The sequence below is a fragment of the Leopardus geoffroyi genome, chromosome A2 (genome assembly GCF_018350155.1).
Source record: "Leopardus geoffroyi isolate Oge1 chromosome A2, O.geoffroyi_Oge1_pat1.0, whole genome shotgun sequence".
Taxonomy (NCBI): Eukaryota; Metazoa; Chordata; class Mammalia; order Carnivora; family Felidae; genus Leopardus; species Leopardus geoffroyi.
Window position 1 is genome coordinate 66,072,485 of NC_059331.1, and position 11,926 is coordinate 66,084,410.

Below are 11,926 nucleotides of genomic sequence, written 5' to 3' on the forward strand. Positions count from 1 at the left end.
TCAGGCAAAAGAATGAGGAGGCAGTGGGCCTGGAGCCCGGGGCCTGGGGACCCTGTTACGATGGGTGACAAAGACAGATGGACCAAAGGGTGACACCAGTGAAAGAACTCTTTGGCCCTACCTCCAGAAGGACATACTGGCACTAGCCTGAAGCTGGATGGGAGTGAGAAAGGGTCAGGGGTATCCGCCGCCCCCAAAGCTGCCATCAGGAATATTCCATCGATGGTTATGTTTGACCTGCATGGAGCCTCCGATGAAAAGCGGGAACCAGCGGGGGCGCCTGGGGCACTCGGTCGGTTGCGCGTCCGACTTCAGCTCAGGTCATGTTCTCACGATTCGTGAGTTCAAGCCCCGCGTCTGGCTCGCTGCTGTCAGCGCAGAGCCTGCTTCAGATCTTCTGTCCCCTTCTCTCTGTCCCTCCCCTGCTCATGCGCTCTCTCTCTCTCTCTCTCTCTCTCAAGAATGAATAAACATTAAAAAAAAAAGTGGGAATCAAAAAATTTTAAATCTGCATATTTTTCCTTAAAAAGAACAAACCCTCGCAATTCTGGTGTGTCTGCTGTTAGAAAACGTGGCCGCAGAGGACCTTATTTTGGGCTGGCAGGTTCTGAGCAGGCTGCTGACTTCAGCTGGGCACCTCCCTCTCTCCGCCACCCTGCCTGGCTTCCCTGACCTTTGAATCTGTGACCCCTAACAGAAGGGCACCAGATCAGTGCATGCGTCCTCGCCCGCATCCAGGAGGCGAGGACCTTGTAAATGACAACGGTGAACTTCTGTGGGGGATCTTGAAGGAATTCTAGGACACTCTATCGGTGCTCCGAGCCTGAAAATAAGCTATATTCTTGCAATTCTGAAGAAAGGGAGGGGTGGGGAAAGAAGGGAGAGAGAGAGAGACAGACAGCAAGAGAGAGAGAAAGAGGAGGGAGAGAGAGAGAGGTAGAGACAGAGAGCCAGCCGGAGAGGCACTGGGCAGTAATACAATTTAACAGATTCTTCTCAGCTTCTCAGGATAATTCTGGACTATGGCAGGGACTTTATACCCAAACCTGACCTTTGTCTCATCTTTTCTCCCAATGATTTGGATAAAGACAAGTAAGTTTAAAAAAAAAAAAAAATGCCTGTAACACAAAGCTGGGCAGCGCAGTGAAGCCACACATAAAGTGAAATCCTTTTACGGGGTTGAAACCCAAAGCCCTTCGCCCCTGTGTAGACGGGGACCGGCAGAGTTACGCAACAGCATGAGGGGCGAGAAAGAAAACGAGGGTTTAGATCAGATAGGTCAGCAAGACATAAATACAAGTCTGCTCTTTAGCTGCTAGGTGAAAACTACAGTATCTAGAATGAGGAAGAAATGTCTCGGTCCCCTGGGGACCTATTCCAGCCCCAGCACAGGCTTTCACTTCAGACAGCTTTGTTCTGCTTTTTACCCCAACTCTTTATTACGGAAAAGTTCAAGCGCACGGCAAAAGTTGAACTTTATGATAATGAACGCCCGTGCATTCACCGCTCGGATTCCACAGTTTATGATGATTTGGCCCATTTGCTTTTCACATTTCTGTATGTGTGTGAGAATACATACGTGTGTGTGTGTGTGCACATTTTTTCTGACCCATTTGAAAGTAGATTTGCAGACATCAAAATATTTCATTCCCAAACACTTCAGCCTGTATCTTTTTATTATTATTTTTTAGTATTTATTTATTTTGAGAGTAAGACCAAGCACGATCGGGGGAGGGGCAGAGAGAGAGGGAGAGGGAGAAATCCCAAGCAGGCTCCACCCTATCAGCCCAGAGCCCGATGTAAGGCTCGATCCCACAAACTGTGAGATCATGACTGGAGCCAAGATCAAGAGTCAGTCACGTAACCGAATGAGCCCCCGAGGTGCCCCCAGCCTGCATCTTCCAGGGACAAGGACAGCCTCCTGTATGACCACTCTACTACAACCAGCATATACGAGAAAATTGACAATAATTCCTACATATAATCTAGCACCTCGTCCACAGGAAAATTCCCCCAGTTGCCTCTAAACCGTCTTTTGTGCCTATTCTGATCAGTTCTTCAATGAGTGAACTAAATCTGCTTCCTATTTGTCGTTTGGTTTGTCTTGTCTTGTTGTTTTGTTTTGTTTTGGTTTCTTCATCCTGTTTTGTTCTGCTTTCCTTCCTACCCGACCTGGCCACGAACTGGGTGGACTTTGGTACAATTCACGTGAATGGCAAGGTGGGACGAGGAACAATTTTGAGGAGGAAAGTGATGAGCGCTGTTTTATAAACGTTGCTACCGGCCCGGAGCACAGAGGAGACGTCAGCACTAAAGATACACACTTGGGAGCCATCAGACCATTGAGTAGGAGCTGCAATGTTGAGGGTGCATGAGATCATTTAGGGACATTAGGGTCATTATTACCGTCACCACTGTTTCCTGAGACACCACATTCTGCACTAAGCCTTTTTTTTTTTTTTTTTTACCATTACTTCATTTGCTTACTGTAATCTGGTGCAATGGGTATTATTATCTCCGTTTTCCTGAGACGGGAGCAGTCTCAGAGTGGCTCCCTCACCGCTCAGACGGGTGGGGGCTGCGGTTGGAGCTCTGACTCTACGGTGCCCGTCGGGACCGCTGTTCCCTGCACCGAGGGGTAGGAGGCCTTGAACGGCAGGATCCGGTCAGGGAGCCTGAGAAGAAAGGAGCAGAGAAAGTCCAGAAGAAATGACTTTGGGGAAACCAAGGAGGGGGAAACCAAGGGGGGGAACAAGTTCAAGAAGGAGACCAGGGCACATTCCTATTTCTCCCTGTCTCGACCTCTCTACAGCTCCTTCAGGACCTCCGCTTCTCAGCCGCTCTGAGCGGCCCCCAGATAGGCTGGTGGACAAGATGGGCATATATCCTCGGTGATAACGAGGAGCGAGCTCCAGTTAAAATCCAGAGTGCATCCGAGCAGGGCACATTCCAAGCTGCCTGTGTGAGGGGAGACCCCTAGGTGGCTTCTGACTGAGCAGTTCTAGAGCAGCACTGGGGCCACGGGCACAAGAGGAGGTGTGGAACAAGCCGGTCCTCCTGGAGGGTTGGTGGAAGATGGGAAGAGAGAAACAGGGCAGGTACCACAGGTACCTTTGCTTGTTAACAAAGGGGAGAGACATCAGAGCACTTCTAGTCGGATAAGGAAGACAGTAGACAAGAGGAGCTTAGATATTAAGGCTAATAAGAGAGAGAGAAAAGTGTCCCTGGGAAGGCAGGGGTCCCGGCTGAGACTTTTGCTCTGAAACGGGAGCCGGGGTAGACAGAGGGAGAGCCCACGGTCTGCCATCCCATGCGATGGCCTTTGTTGTCTTGTCCAGTAGCAGGGGAGGGGTGCCTGGGTGGCTCAGTCGGTTAAGCATCCGACTCTTGATTTTTAGCTCAGGTCATGATCTTGTGGTTCGTGGGCTTGAGCCCACTTTGGGCTCTGTGCTGACAGCACGGAGCCTGTTTGGGATAATGGGGACAGTGGAGGTTGGTAGGCTTGGAAAACATAGCCAAGTCTGGTAGTGGCTGCTGCGGAGACGTGGGAGGGAGCTGGTCCCCAACAGGGACAGGAAATGGGACCAGGGCTCTGATGGAAGAGTCACCGGGGACAGGGGCCGAGGCCCCCGGAGTGCCATCTGTGGGCCGTGCATACGCCAGGTTCTGTTGCTTGGGGCCGGGAGTGGGGACAGTGGGGGACACAGACGGTACCCTTAAGGGTCCAGATGTGAGCACACACCAGGGGGGTGTGGTCCAGGGAGTTCAGGATTCAGGGGAGGGAGGGTGTCGAGGCACCAATCAGTGGGAGATGACAACATGGGGGGAGGCAAAGGCAGAGAGGACTGAGAATATGGGGGGGAAGGGTAGAGGGGGAGAAGAACTGAAGACCCCCCTAAGCGGGGACAGGAACCTAGGAGGAGAGCACGAAGGGACTTCATACCATTGGTACAAATCTGATGGTTTCAGGTTTCCGAGGTCCAGTAGTAAAGGTCATGACAAGGTCCAAGGGGTGCTGATGGCTGTGGGTCGCTAAGCTGGGGGGAAATGCAGGTCTGTGAGTGGACAAGGTCAAGCTCCGGGATGCTCCTTCCTCCCTCCTTCCCTACAGGATGTCACCTCTGAGAAATATATGTGGGGAGCCAGGCGGGCCATTACCTTTAGTACTGGCCGGCTGGATGGCGGGGGCGGGGGGCCAGGAGTGAACCTTAACCTTGGGATCGGTGCAGCTCTGACCTGCCCACCCAGGTTTGGGCAGGTCGGCTGGTCGGCAGGACAGAGATACGGAAGAGTGGGCTACACTCCAGGGAGCAGGCTGAGCCCAGCAGCCCAGGTGTGGGTGGCTCTAGAGGGAAAGTGAAAGGGCTCTGCTGTCCTCAGGCGAGGAGAGACAGCTCGCAGGCTGCTTGTCAGCTGGGAGGGGTGCCACGTGGGTGTGTCTGACAGTGTCTGACAGAGGGCAGGCTTCCCAGTGGGGCCAGGGCTGGCCCGGCGGAGGCTCTGGACGATGCACAGGGATGAAGGCTTCAGTGCGGTGGTGGGGGGGGGGGGGGGGTGGCACCTGCTTGACAGGGGTCTGCAGCCCCTGGGAGGGGTCCCGGGACCAACTCGGGTGCCGGACTCTTCCGAGCAGGGTTGTGCGTGGTCACCACAGAGACAGAGTCCGGGATGAGGACAGGAGCCCGAGGTGTGTGAAGGTGGGCCAGAGCCCCAGGTGGGCCTGCTGATTTCCTGTATCAATTCCTCTATGGTAGAAATGTTCTTCCTGCATCTTTGTGGCCTCCGTTATTTTACCTTTTTTAAAAAGTAATTTTTTAATGTTTGTTTTTATTTTTGAGAGACAGAAACAGAGCACCAGCGGGGGAGGGGCAGAGAGAGAGGGAGACCCAGAACCCGAAGCAGGCTCCAGGCTCCGAGCTGTCAGCACGGAGCCTGACGCGGGGCTTGAACCCACGAACCGTGAGATTATGACCCGAGGTGAATTCGGATGCCCAACCGACTGAGCCACCCAAGAGACCCCAATATTTTGCTGACCCCAAAATATTACATTTGGGGGCGTGCCTGGATGGTTCAGTAAATTAAGCTCCTGACTCTTGATTTCATCTCAGGTCATGATCTCACAGTCACAGGATTAAGCCCCATGTCGGGCTCTGTGCTGACAGCATAGAGCCTGTTTGGGATTCTCTCTCTCATTTTCTCTCCCAAAATAAATAAATAAACTTTAAAATAAAATAAACTATTACAGTAAACACCATTTTTTTAATTTGACGGGAAAATAAGAAATTGACCATAAAATAATCACACAATCTTGATTTATTTCAGTGTTTTTACTCTCAAGTTGTCACTTTAAAAAAAATATTTTTTATTGTTTATTTTTAAGAGAGAGAGAGACAGAGCATGAGCAGGGGAGGGGCAGAGAGAGAGGGAGACAGAGAATCCGAAGCAGGCTCCAGGCTCCGAGCTGTCAGCACAGAGCCCGATGGGGGGCTCGAACCCACAGATGGTGAGATCGTGACCTGAGCCGAAATCAAGTCAAGATGCTCAGCTGGCTGAGCCACCCAGGTGCCCCATCGAGCTGTCACTTTTTAAATGCCAGAGCTTAATTCTGTGTCACTTAAGAAGGATGCTTTCAATTTCCACAGCCAAGGAACTTGGCTCTTGTGTGATTTTGGTTACAGAGAAGTTTCCGGCAATGCACCCTTGGGCCGTGTTGCCCTCTGCTCTTCCATCCCACCCGCTTCCCTTCCTGGATGGGCATCAACTGACACGGGGAGGATGGACGGGCCACACAGCTCCCACGTTCTGATGAGGCAGGTGGAGCAGGGTCCACACTGTCAGCGAGCGGCTTCACTACATCCGCCTAGAAGCCGCGTTGGCAGAGAAGGGGTGGGCGCAAAGTTACCTAACCTTTGGCTTTGCCCCCAATAACTCCTGTGTTGCTCTCTCTGGGCCCTTATGAGCTAGACTGTAACACCAGTGCTAGGAACTTTCTAAGGAAGGCGTCCCGCGGGATGTCAGGACTTGGAAGCTGACTCGCTCCAATGGACCATCCCAGGATCCTCGCTGAGGCTTCACGTGGCCACACGGAAACACCTAGAGGGAGAGAAAGGCAAGACTGAGTGTGGTGAGGGCGGCGATGATGTGATCATGAGACTAATAACAAGCCAAGCCATTTGCTGCCCGATGACATCAGCTCTAGAAAATGCTGACTCAATAGCCTTCAGTCTAAAAGCTCAACAAATACGGAGGTCTTGCTATGGGCCAAATAACAGGCTAAGGACTTTATAAAATATCCCACTTACGAGCTCCTTGAAACACCAATGGCGAGAAGTCGGTGTTTCCTTCTATTTTCCAGATGAGGAGGCCCGCTTACGAGAGCTGAGTCATTCACTTCATGTGACACAGCCAGGGCCCCACTGCTCTGCAGAAGCCTCCCAGCATTGTGAGTACTGCGTATGGTCATCCCAATATTTGTGCGTCGTGCTGTGAGAGGGGGCTCGTCCAAATCAGAGCATTCAGCTCTCATTCTGTGAACTTATGTTACAGGGAGAGAAAGAAAGGAAGAAAGAAGGAAGGAAGGGAAGGAGGGAGGGAGAAAGAAAGAAAGTAAGGAAGAGGGAAAGAAAGAAAGGAGGGAGGGAGAAAGAAAGAGGGAGGGAGGGATGGAGGGAGAAAGAAAGAAAAAAAAAGAAAAAAAGAAAGGGAGGAAGAGAGGGAAGGAGGGAGGGAGGGAGAAAGGAAGAAAGAAAGAAAGAGGGAAAGAAAGAAAGGGAGGAAGAAAGAAAGAGAGGGAGGGATGGAGGGAGAAAGAAAGAAAAAAAAAGAAAAAAAGAAAGAAAGGGAGGAAGAGAGGGAAGGAGGGAGGGAGGGAGAAAGGAAGAAAGAAAGAAAGAGGGAAAGAAAGAAAGGGAGGAAGAAAGAAAGAGAGGGAGGGATGGAGGGAGAAAGAAAGAAAGAAGAAAGAAAGAAAGAAAGAAAGAAAGAAAGAAAGAAAGAAAGAAAGAAAGGAGGGAAGGAGGGAGGGAGGAAGAAAGAAAGAAAGAGGGAAGGAGGGAGGGAGGGAGAAAGAAAGAAAGGAAGGAAGAAAGAAAGAAAAGAGGGAGGGAGAAAGAAAGAGAAAGGAAGGAGGGAGGGAGGGAGAATGAAAGAATAGAAAGAGAGAAAGAAAAAAAAGAAAGAAAAAGAAAGAAAAAAGGAAAGGGAAGGAGGAAGGAAAAAAGGAAGGAAGACACAACTTTTATCCTTTCTCCTCAGACAACTTTTGTAAAGAACGCAAGACAAACCAGTTTGAAGAACTTCGGCGTGACACAGGCTGAGATAAACACAGGGAAGCAGAGCCATAAAATACGGGCCAAAACAAAAACCATGAACGAGATCGCACTGCCCGTCCCGGCGATCGGTGCTGCGGGGAACGGACCTCAGCAATGACCCGAAACCCATCTGCACAGGCGTGTTTATGGGATACGATTTACAAGCTGGAAGGGACCCAAACGCCCAGCCATGAGTCACGAGCATTGGGCTCCGTATCTCCTAAGTTTACAAAACGCCTTCACACGCGCCTTGACTCTTCGGGCCCTGCTCCCGTGAAACATCACAGACTGAGTGGCTTATGCAACAAACATCTACTCCTCTCAGTCCCAGAGGCCGGGAAGTCCAAGGTCAGGGTGCTGGCAGACGTCTGATGGGGGCCCGCTTCCTGATGGCAGCCTTCAGACTGTGTTCTCACCTGGCAGAGAGAGAGAGAGAGAGAGAGAGAGACGGCGGCAGTCTGCAGGCTCTGATAAGGGCACTGATCCTGTCACGGTCCCCACCCTCGAGACCTCACCTAACCCTAATTACCTCCCACGGGCGCCACCTCCAGGGACAACACACTGGGGGTTTCGAACGTCAGGGGGACACAGACACTCGGTCCATAGTGACAGCGCTGTGTGCTTTGATCCTCTCCAAGCCCCTTGTCAAGTGAAGGTCAAGGTTGAGCAACGTCCCCTCCTGGCCTCAGACCTGAGGTGATACCACAGGTGAGGAAACAGAGGTGAGAGAAGCCAGGTGAATGGTGTGCTCATCTTGTTCCTGCCTGTGTTAGGGGCTCTCTGATCCCTGTTTTATTAGGTGACTGCTGCCCACTCAGCACCCTGGACCCGCCTCTCAACATACTGCTCTGGTGACATCCGGTGATTGTGGTCCCCGGCCCCCTTGGCGTGTCAGGAATTGTGTCCTTACACATTCTTCCCTTTGCCCGTGACACTGGGCGCCTGGTTAATATCTCCTGCTGCTCCAAGCCGCTGCCCAGACAACACGTTATCCCAAGAGCCTTCGCTGTAGGACATCTTCCCTTGGAAGGAAGCCCTGAGCACCTTAGCACAGGGACCTGCAGGAAAGCACAGCCGCCAGGGACCCCAGACCATCCAGAATCGGTGCTTTTTTACCCCCTCCCTCCCGGAGGGGATGGTCAAGATAAATCCTAGAATGTTCCCTGTCCCTGCTGGCCTGGCCACCTGCAGAAACACAGGCCAGCCTCAGCAACCAACACACCCGAACCCTCATTCCCACTGCACCAGGGCCCCGTCCTCTGTGCCCTTCTCTGTCTTCCTGTATGCCTTCAGGGAGCTCACACAGAATCCTCATTTTATGTGTAATCCACACCAGCAGCTCCAGCCCAGAAATCTCCATGAGAGCCCGGGATTCATCGAATCCTAGCATCTAGTCAATTTCTGCACTCAAGCTCAAAACCAAACTCATGTGTCCGCTCCTCTCCCCTCCTCCCCCCCAACTCTGGTTTTCTACACTCACTCCCTGGTCACGGTAAGTGACCGGCTGATTATGGTGATTGCTCTAGCCAGAGAGGCAGTGTGGGAGGCAGGGAAGCCCACAGGTGGCCTGGGTTCGAATCCCGGCTCGCCCATAAACTGGCTGGGAGACCTTGGGCAGCTTCCTGAACAGCGGGAGCCTTGGGAAGAGGGTACTGCTGGAGCCTTCCTCATGGAGTTGTCATGAGGATGTAACTGATTAATACACGGGCACCGCTCAGGGATGTGTCTGGCACTTTGGGAACATCTAAATAAATTCACGATTATTATTTTTTATTTATTTATTTAAAATGTTGTTTTATTTATTTTTGAGACAGAGAGAGACAGAGCATGAGTAGGGGAGGGGCAGAGAGAGAGGGAGACACAGAATCCGAAGCAGGTTCCGGGCTCTGAGCTGTCGGTACAGAGCCTGACGTGGGGCTCAAACTCATGGCTTTGGGGCCCCTGGGAGCCTCGGTTGGCTGAGCATCCGACTTCGGCTCAGGACCTGATCTCGAGGTTCATGAGTTCAGGGCCCACACCGGGCTCACTGCTGTCAGCCTATTGGTGCAGATCCCACTTCGGATCCTGGGTCCCTCTCTCTCTGCCCCTCCCCCACTTGTGCCCAGTCTCTCTCAAAAAATAAATAAAATATTAAAAATATGTATACATTGGGCTTCTCCTTACATTTAAGTACCCTTTCCTGTGCTGCGCCGTCTTGTGGCGTGTATCCCACGGACGGACACCAGACGGGTCGGGGACAGCGCTCGGTGCCCAGCCTGATGAACGGCACGAAGGCCCCTTGCTGTGACCCACACCACGGGGTTTGGTTGGGCCACGAAAGCCAGTGCATCTCATTAGCCAATGACGTGAGATTCCCCTCTCTGCAACAAAGTAGGTCTTTTATTTATTTTTTTAAAGTTTACGTATTTAAAGAGAGCGCACGATCAGGGCAGGGGCAGAGAGAGAGGGGGCGATCGAGAAAATCCCAAGCAGGCTCTGCAGTACACGCGGAACGGCAAGATCATGACCTGAGCCCAAACCAAGAGTCAGTCGCTTAACCGACGGAGCCACCCAGGCGCCCCAAGATAGGTCTTCTGGAAGCCCTGCCTCTCTTCTTCGGGATATCTTGGGGCTACCTACCTGTGGCCACAGGTGGATCCCAGCTCTGCCCAGGACTGGACCACAGCCTCGAGACCGGGCAGACCCTGCTTGGCTGACTGAATTAGAGCTCAGCTGCCCTCCCTTGTCCCTTCCCCTCAGCGGTGCTGACAAAGTTGGATGCATGGAGGCCTTGGCCCCTGGACTCCTGCCCCCCACCCCGCACAGGCCAGCCTGGCGTCTTCCCTGGGGAAGCCTCCATGGTGACCCTCCACCCCGGAGCACAAGCTCCTGCTCTGGGGGCCTCTTGTGTGTCATTTGCTTGTAGCCAGCCACTGCCCCAGGGTCGATGGAAAGCAGGGTGACTTCCCAGTCCAGGTGCTTTACATCCTGAGTTCGTTTTGGCTGCCCACACTCGCCTCGAGGTGGCAGAAACAGCAGGAAGGGATTCCAAGAGGCCTGACTCTGTGTCACCCAACCACTTTGTTATGCCCATGAACTCAGGAGCCAGGATTTCATAAAGGGCATCGGGTGGGGGGCAGGCTGTCCTCTCTGCTTCTTGATGACTGAAGCCTCAGTTGGGAAATCCGGAATGACAGGGACGACCCAGGCAGCTGGCCTGACGACGCCTTCCCAGGCAGCTCCCCTCACCTGTCCACTTCCTGCTCTGGGATCACTGAAGGTGGGCTCCTCGGGGAGCAACACACCCACCCTCGGTCTCCCCCGGGCAGCCGGTCCCGAGAGGTACGTCCGGAGAGGACACTGGAGAGAAGATTCGAGAGAGCTGCGTGGACTTTTCCGGCCCGGCCCGGGAAGCGACAGCTGACACTCATGCCTCATCCTGCTGGTTGAAGCAGCAACGAGGATTCTCAGATGCAAAGGGAGGGGGCCCAGGCTCCACTTGCAGTGAGAGGAATGCCCAGGACAGCGGATGAGATAACACATGTGGTGGCGGCCATCTTGGGAAAGCAGAATCTACCACTCCCTGGACCTAACGCTTCCCCCCGAGCTGTCAGCTCTTGTGTTCGACCTGGGAAGGCCCAGGGCCCAGGGAAGGCTCCTCCCCAGCTGCTGGGGAGAAGGGACACAAATACAGAGCTGTGTCCACCAGCACCTAAGATGGGTTGGCTGCTTTTCCTGATGTCCCCTTTCTAACGCCCCCCCCCCCCAACTACAAGGTTCTGCAAGTCTTCTATAGCATCCTCCTGCTAGGGAGACACAGAAGGGACTAGAGCTTTAAAGGGTAGGGTTTTGGGGGTGCACGAGTGGCTCAGTCGGTTAAGCATCTGACTTCGGCTCAGGTCAAGATCTCATGGTTTGTGAATTTGAGCCCAGGTCAGGCTCTGTGCCGACAGTTCAGAGCCTGGAGCTGTGTCTCCCTCTCTCTCTGCCCCTCCCCTGCTCGCATTCTGTCTCTCCTTATCTCTCAAATACAAATAAGCATTAAAATTTTTTACAGGTAGAGTTTTTGTTGGGGGTGTCGACTCATTTCAAGTTTTCAGAGTCCATTTCCCTCAGGAGTCAGGTCAGAGCCCCTTCCGTCTCTACGCCCCCAGTGTGGCCAGATGTGCGAGGTGATCATGGAATGAGCCTCAGTCTTGAGATCAACGTGGCCGAATGTACCTTCTTCCCCTCTGCCAGCAGTCGCTGTCGGAGTTCTGACACTTGTCACCTTGGGCGCCTGGGGTGTCTTGTGTGTCTCCCGGGAGAGGCTCTGGGGATCCATGGCCGGCCGTGTGTGTTTGGACTCATCAGCTCTGGAAAAGACAACAAGCCATCGTGTGTGGACCGAGAATTGGATGCTCCCCTTCCGGAAATGTCCATTTCCTGGGAAGTAGGCATGTTGACTCTTCGTGCTGGATTCCTTCCATCGGCCCCTCCGGATCCACTCGCCTCCTGTCCTCACTGCTCTGTGCTCCCGGAGACTGCAGAGGACGGGCCACATCAGTACACCTTCTTGCCACCAGGATTCCTGTCGGGCTCACACCTGCCCGAGATCAGAGGAGGAAGGAGCGTGGCCTCAGACATTTCTCCCCGGT

At 53.0% G+C, this 11,926-nt stretch overlaps 2 long non-coding RNA genes across 2 annotated transcripts; one reads left to right on the plus strand and one right to left on the minus strand.

Annotated features, from left to right (window-relative positions):
* Window positions 1–1,761: 1,761 nt before the first annotated feature.
* On the minus strand, window positions 1,762–4,356 carry LOC123607627. The gene is made up of 3 exons (XR_006716817.1): window positions 4,159–4,356; window positions 3,944–4,032; window positions 1,762–2,675 (listed from the first exon to the last, which is right to left on the minus strand). It is a non-coding gene; the product is annotated as an uncharacterized LOC123607627 (long non-coding RNA).
* A 1,588-nt stretch (window positions 4,357–5,944) lies between these two features.
* LOC123606198 lies at window positions 5,945–8,611 on the plus strand. The gene is made up of 2 exons (XR_006716153.1): window positions 5,945–6,442; window positions 7,255–8,611. It is a non-coding gene; the product is annotated as an uncharacterized LOC123606198 (long non-coding RNA).
* Window positions 8,612–11,926: the final 3,315 nt, after the last annotated feature.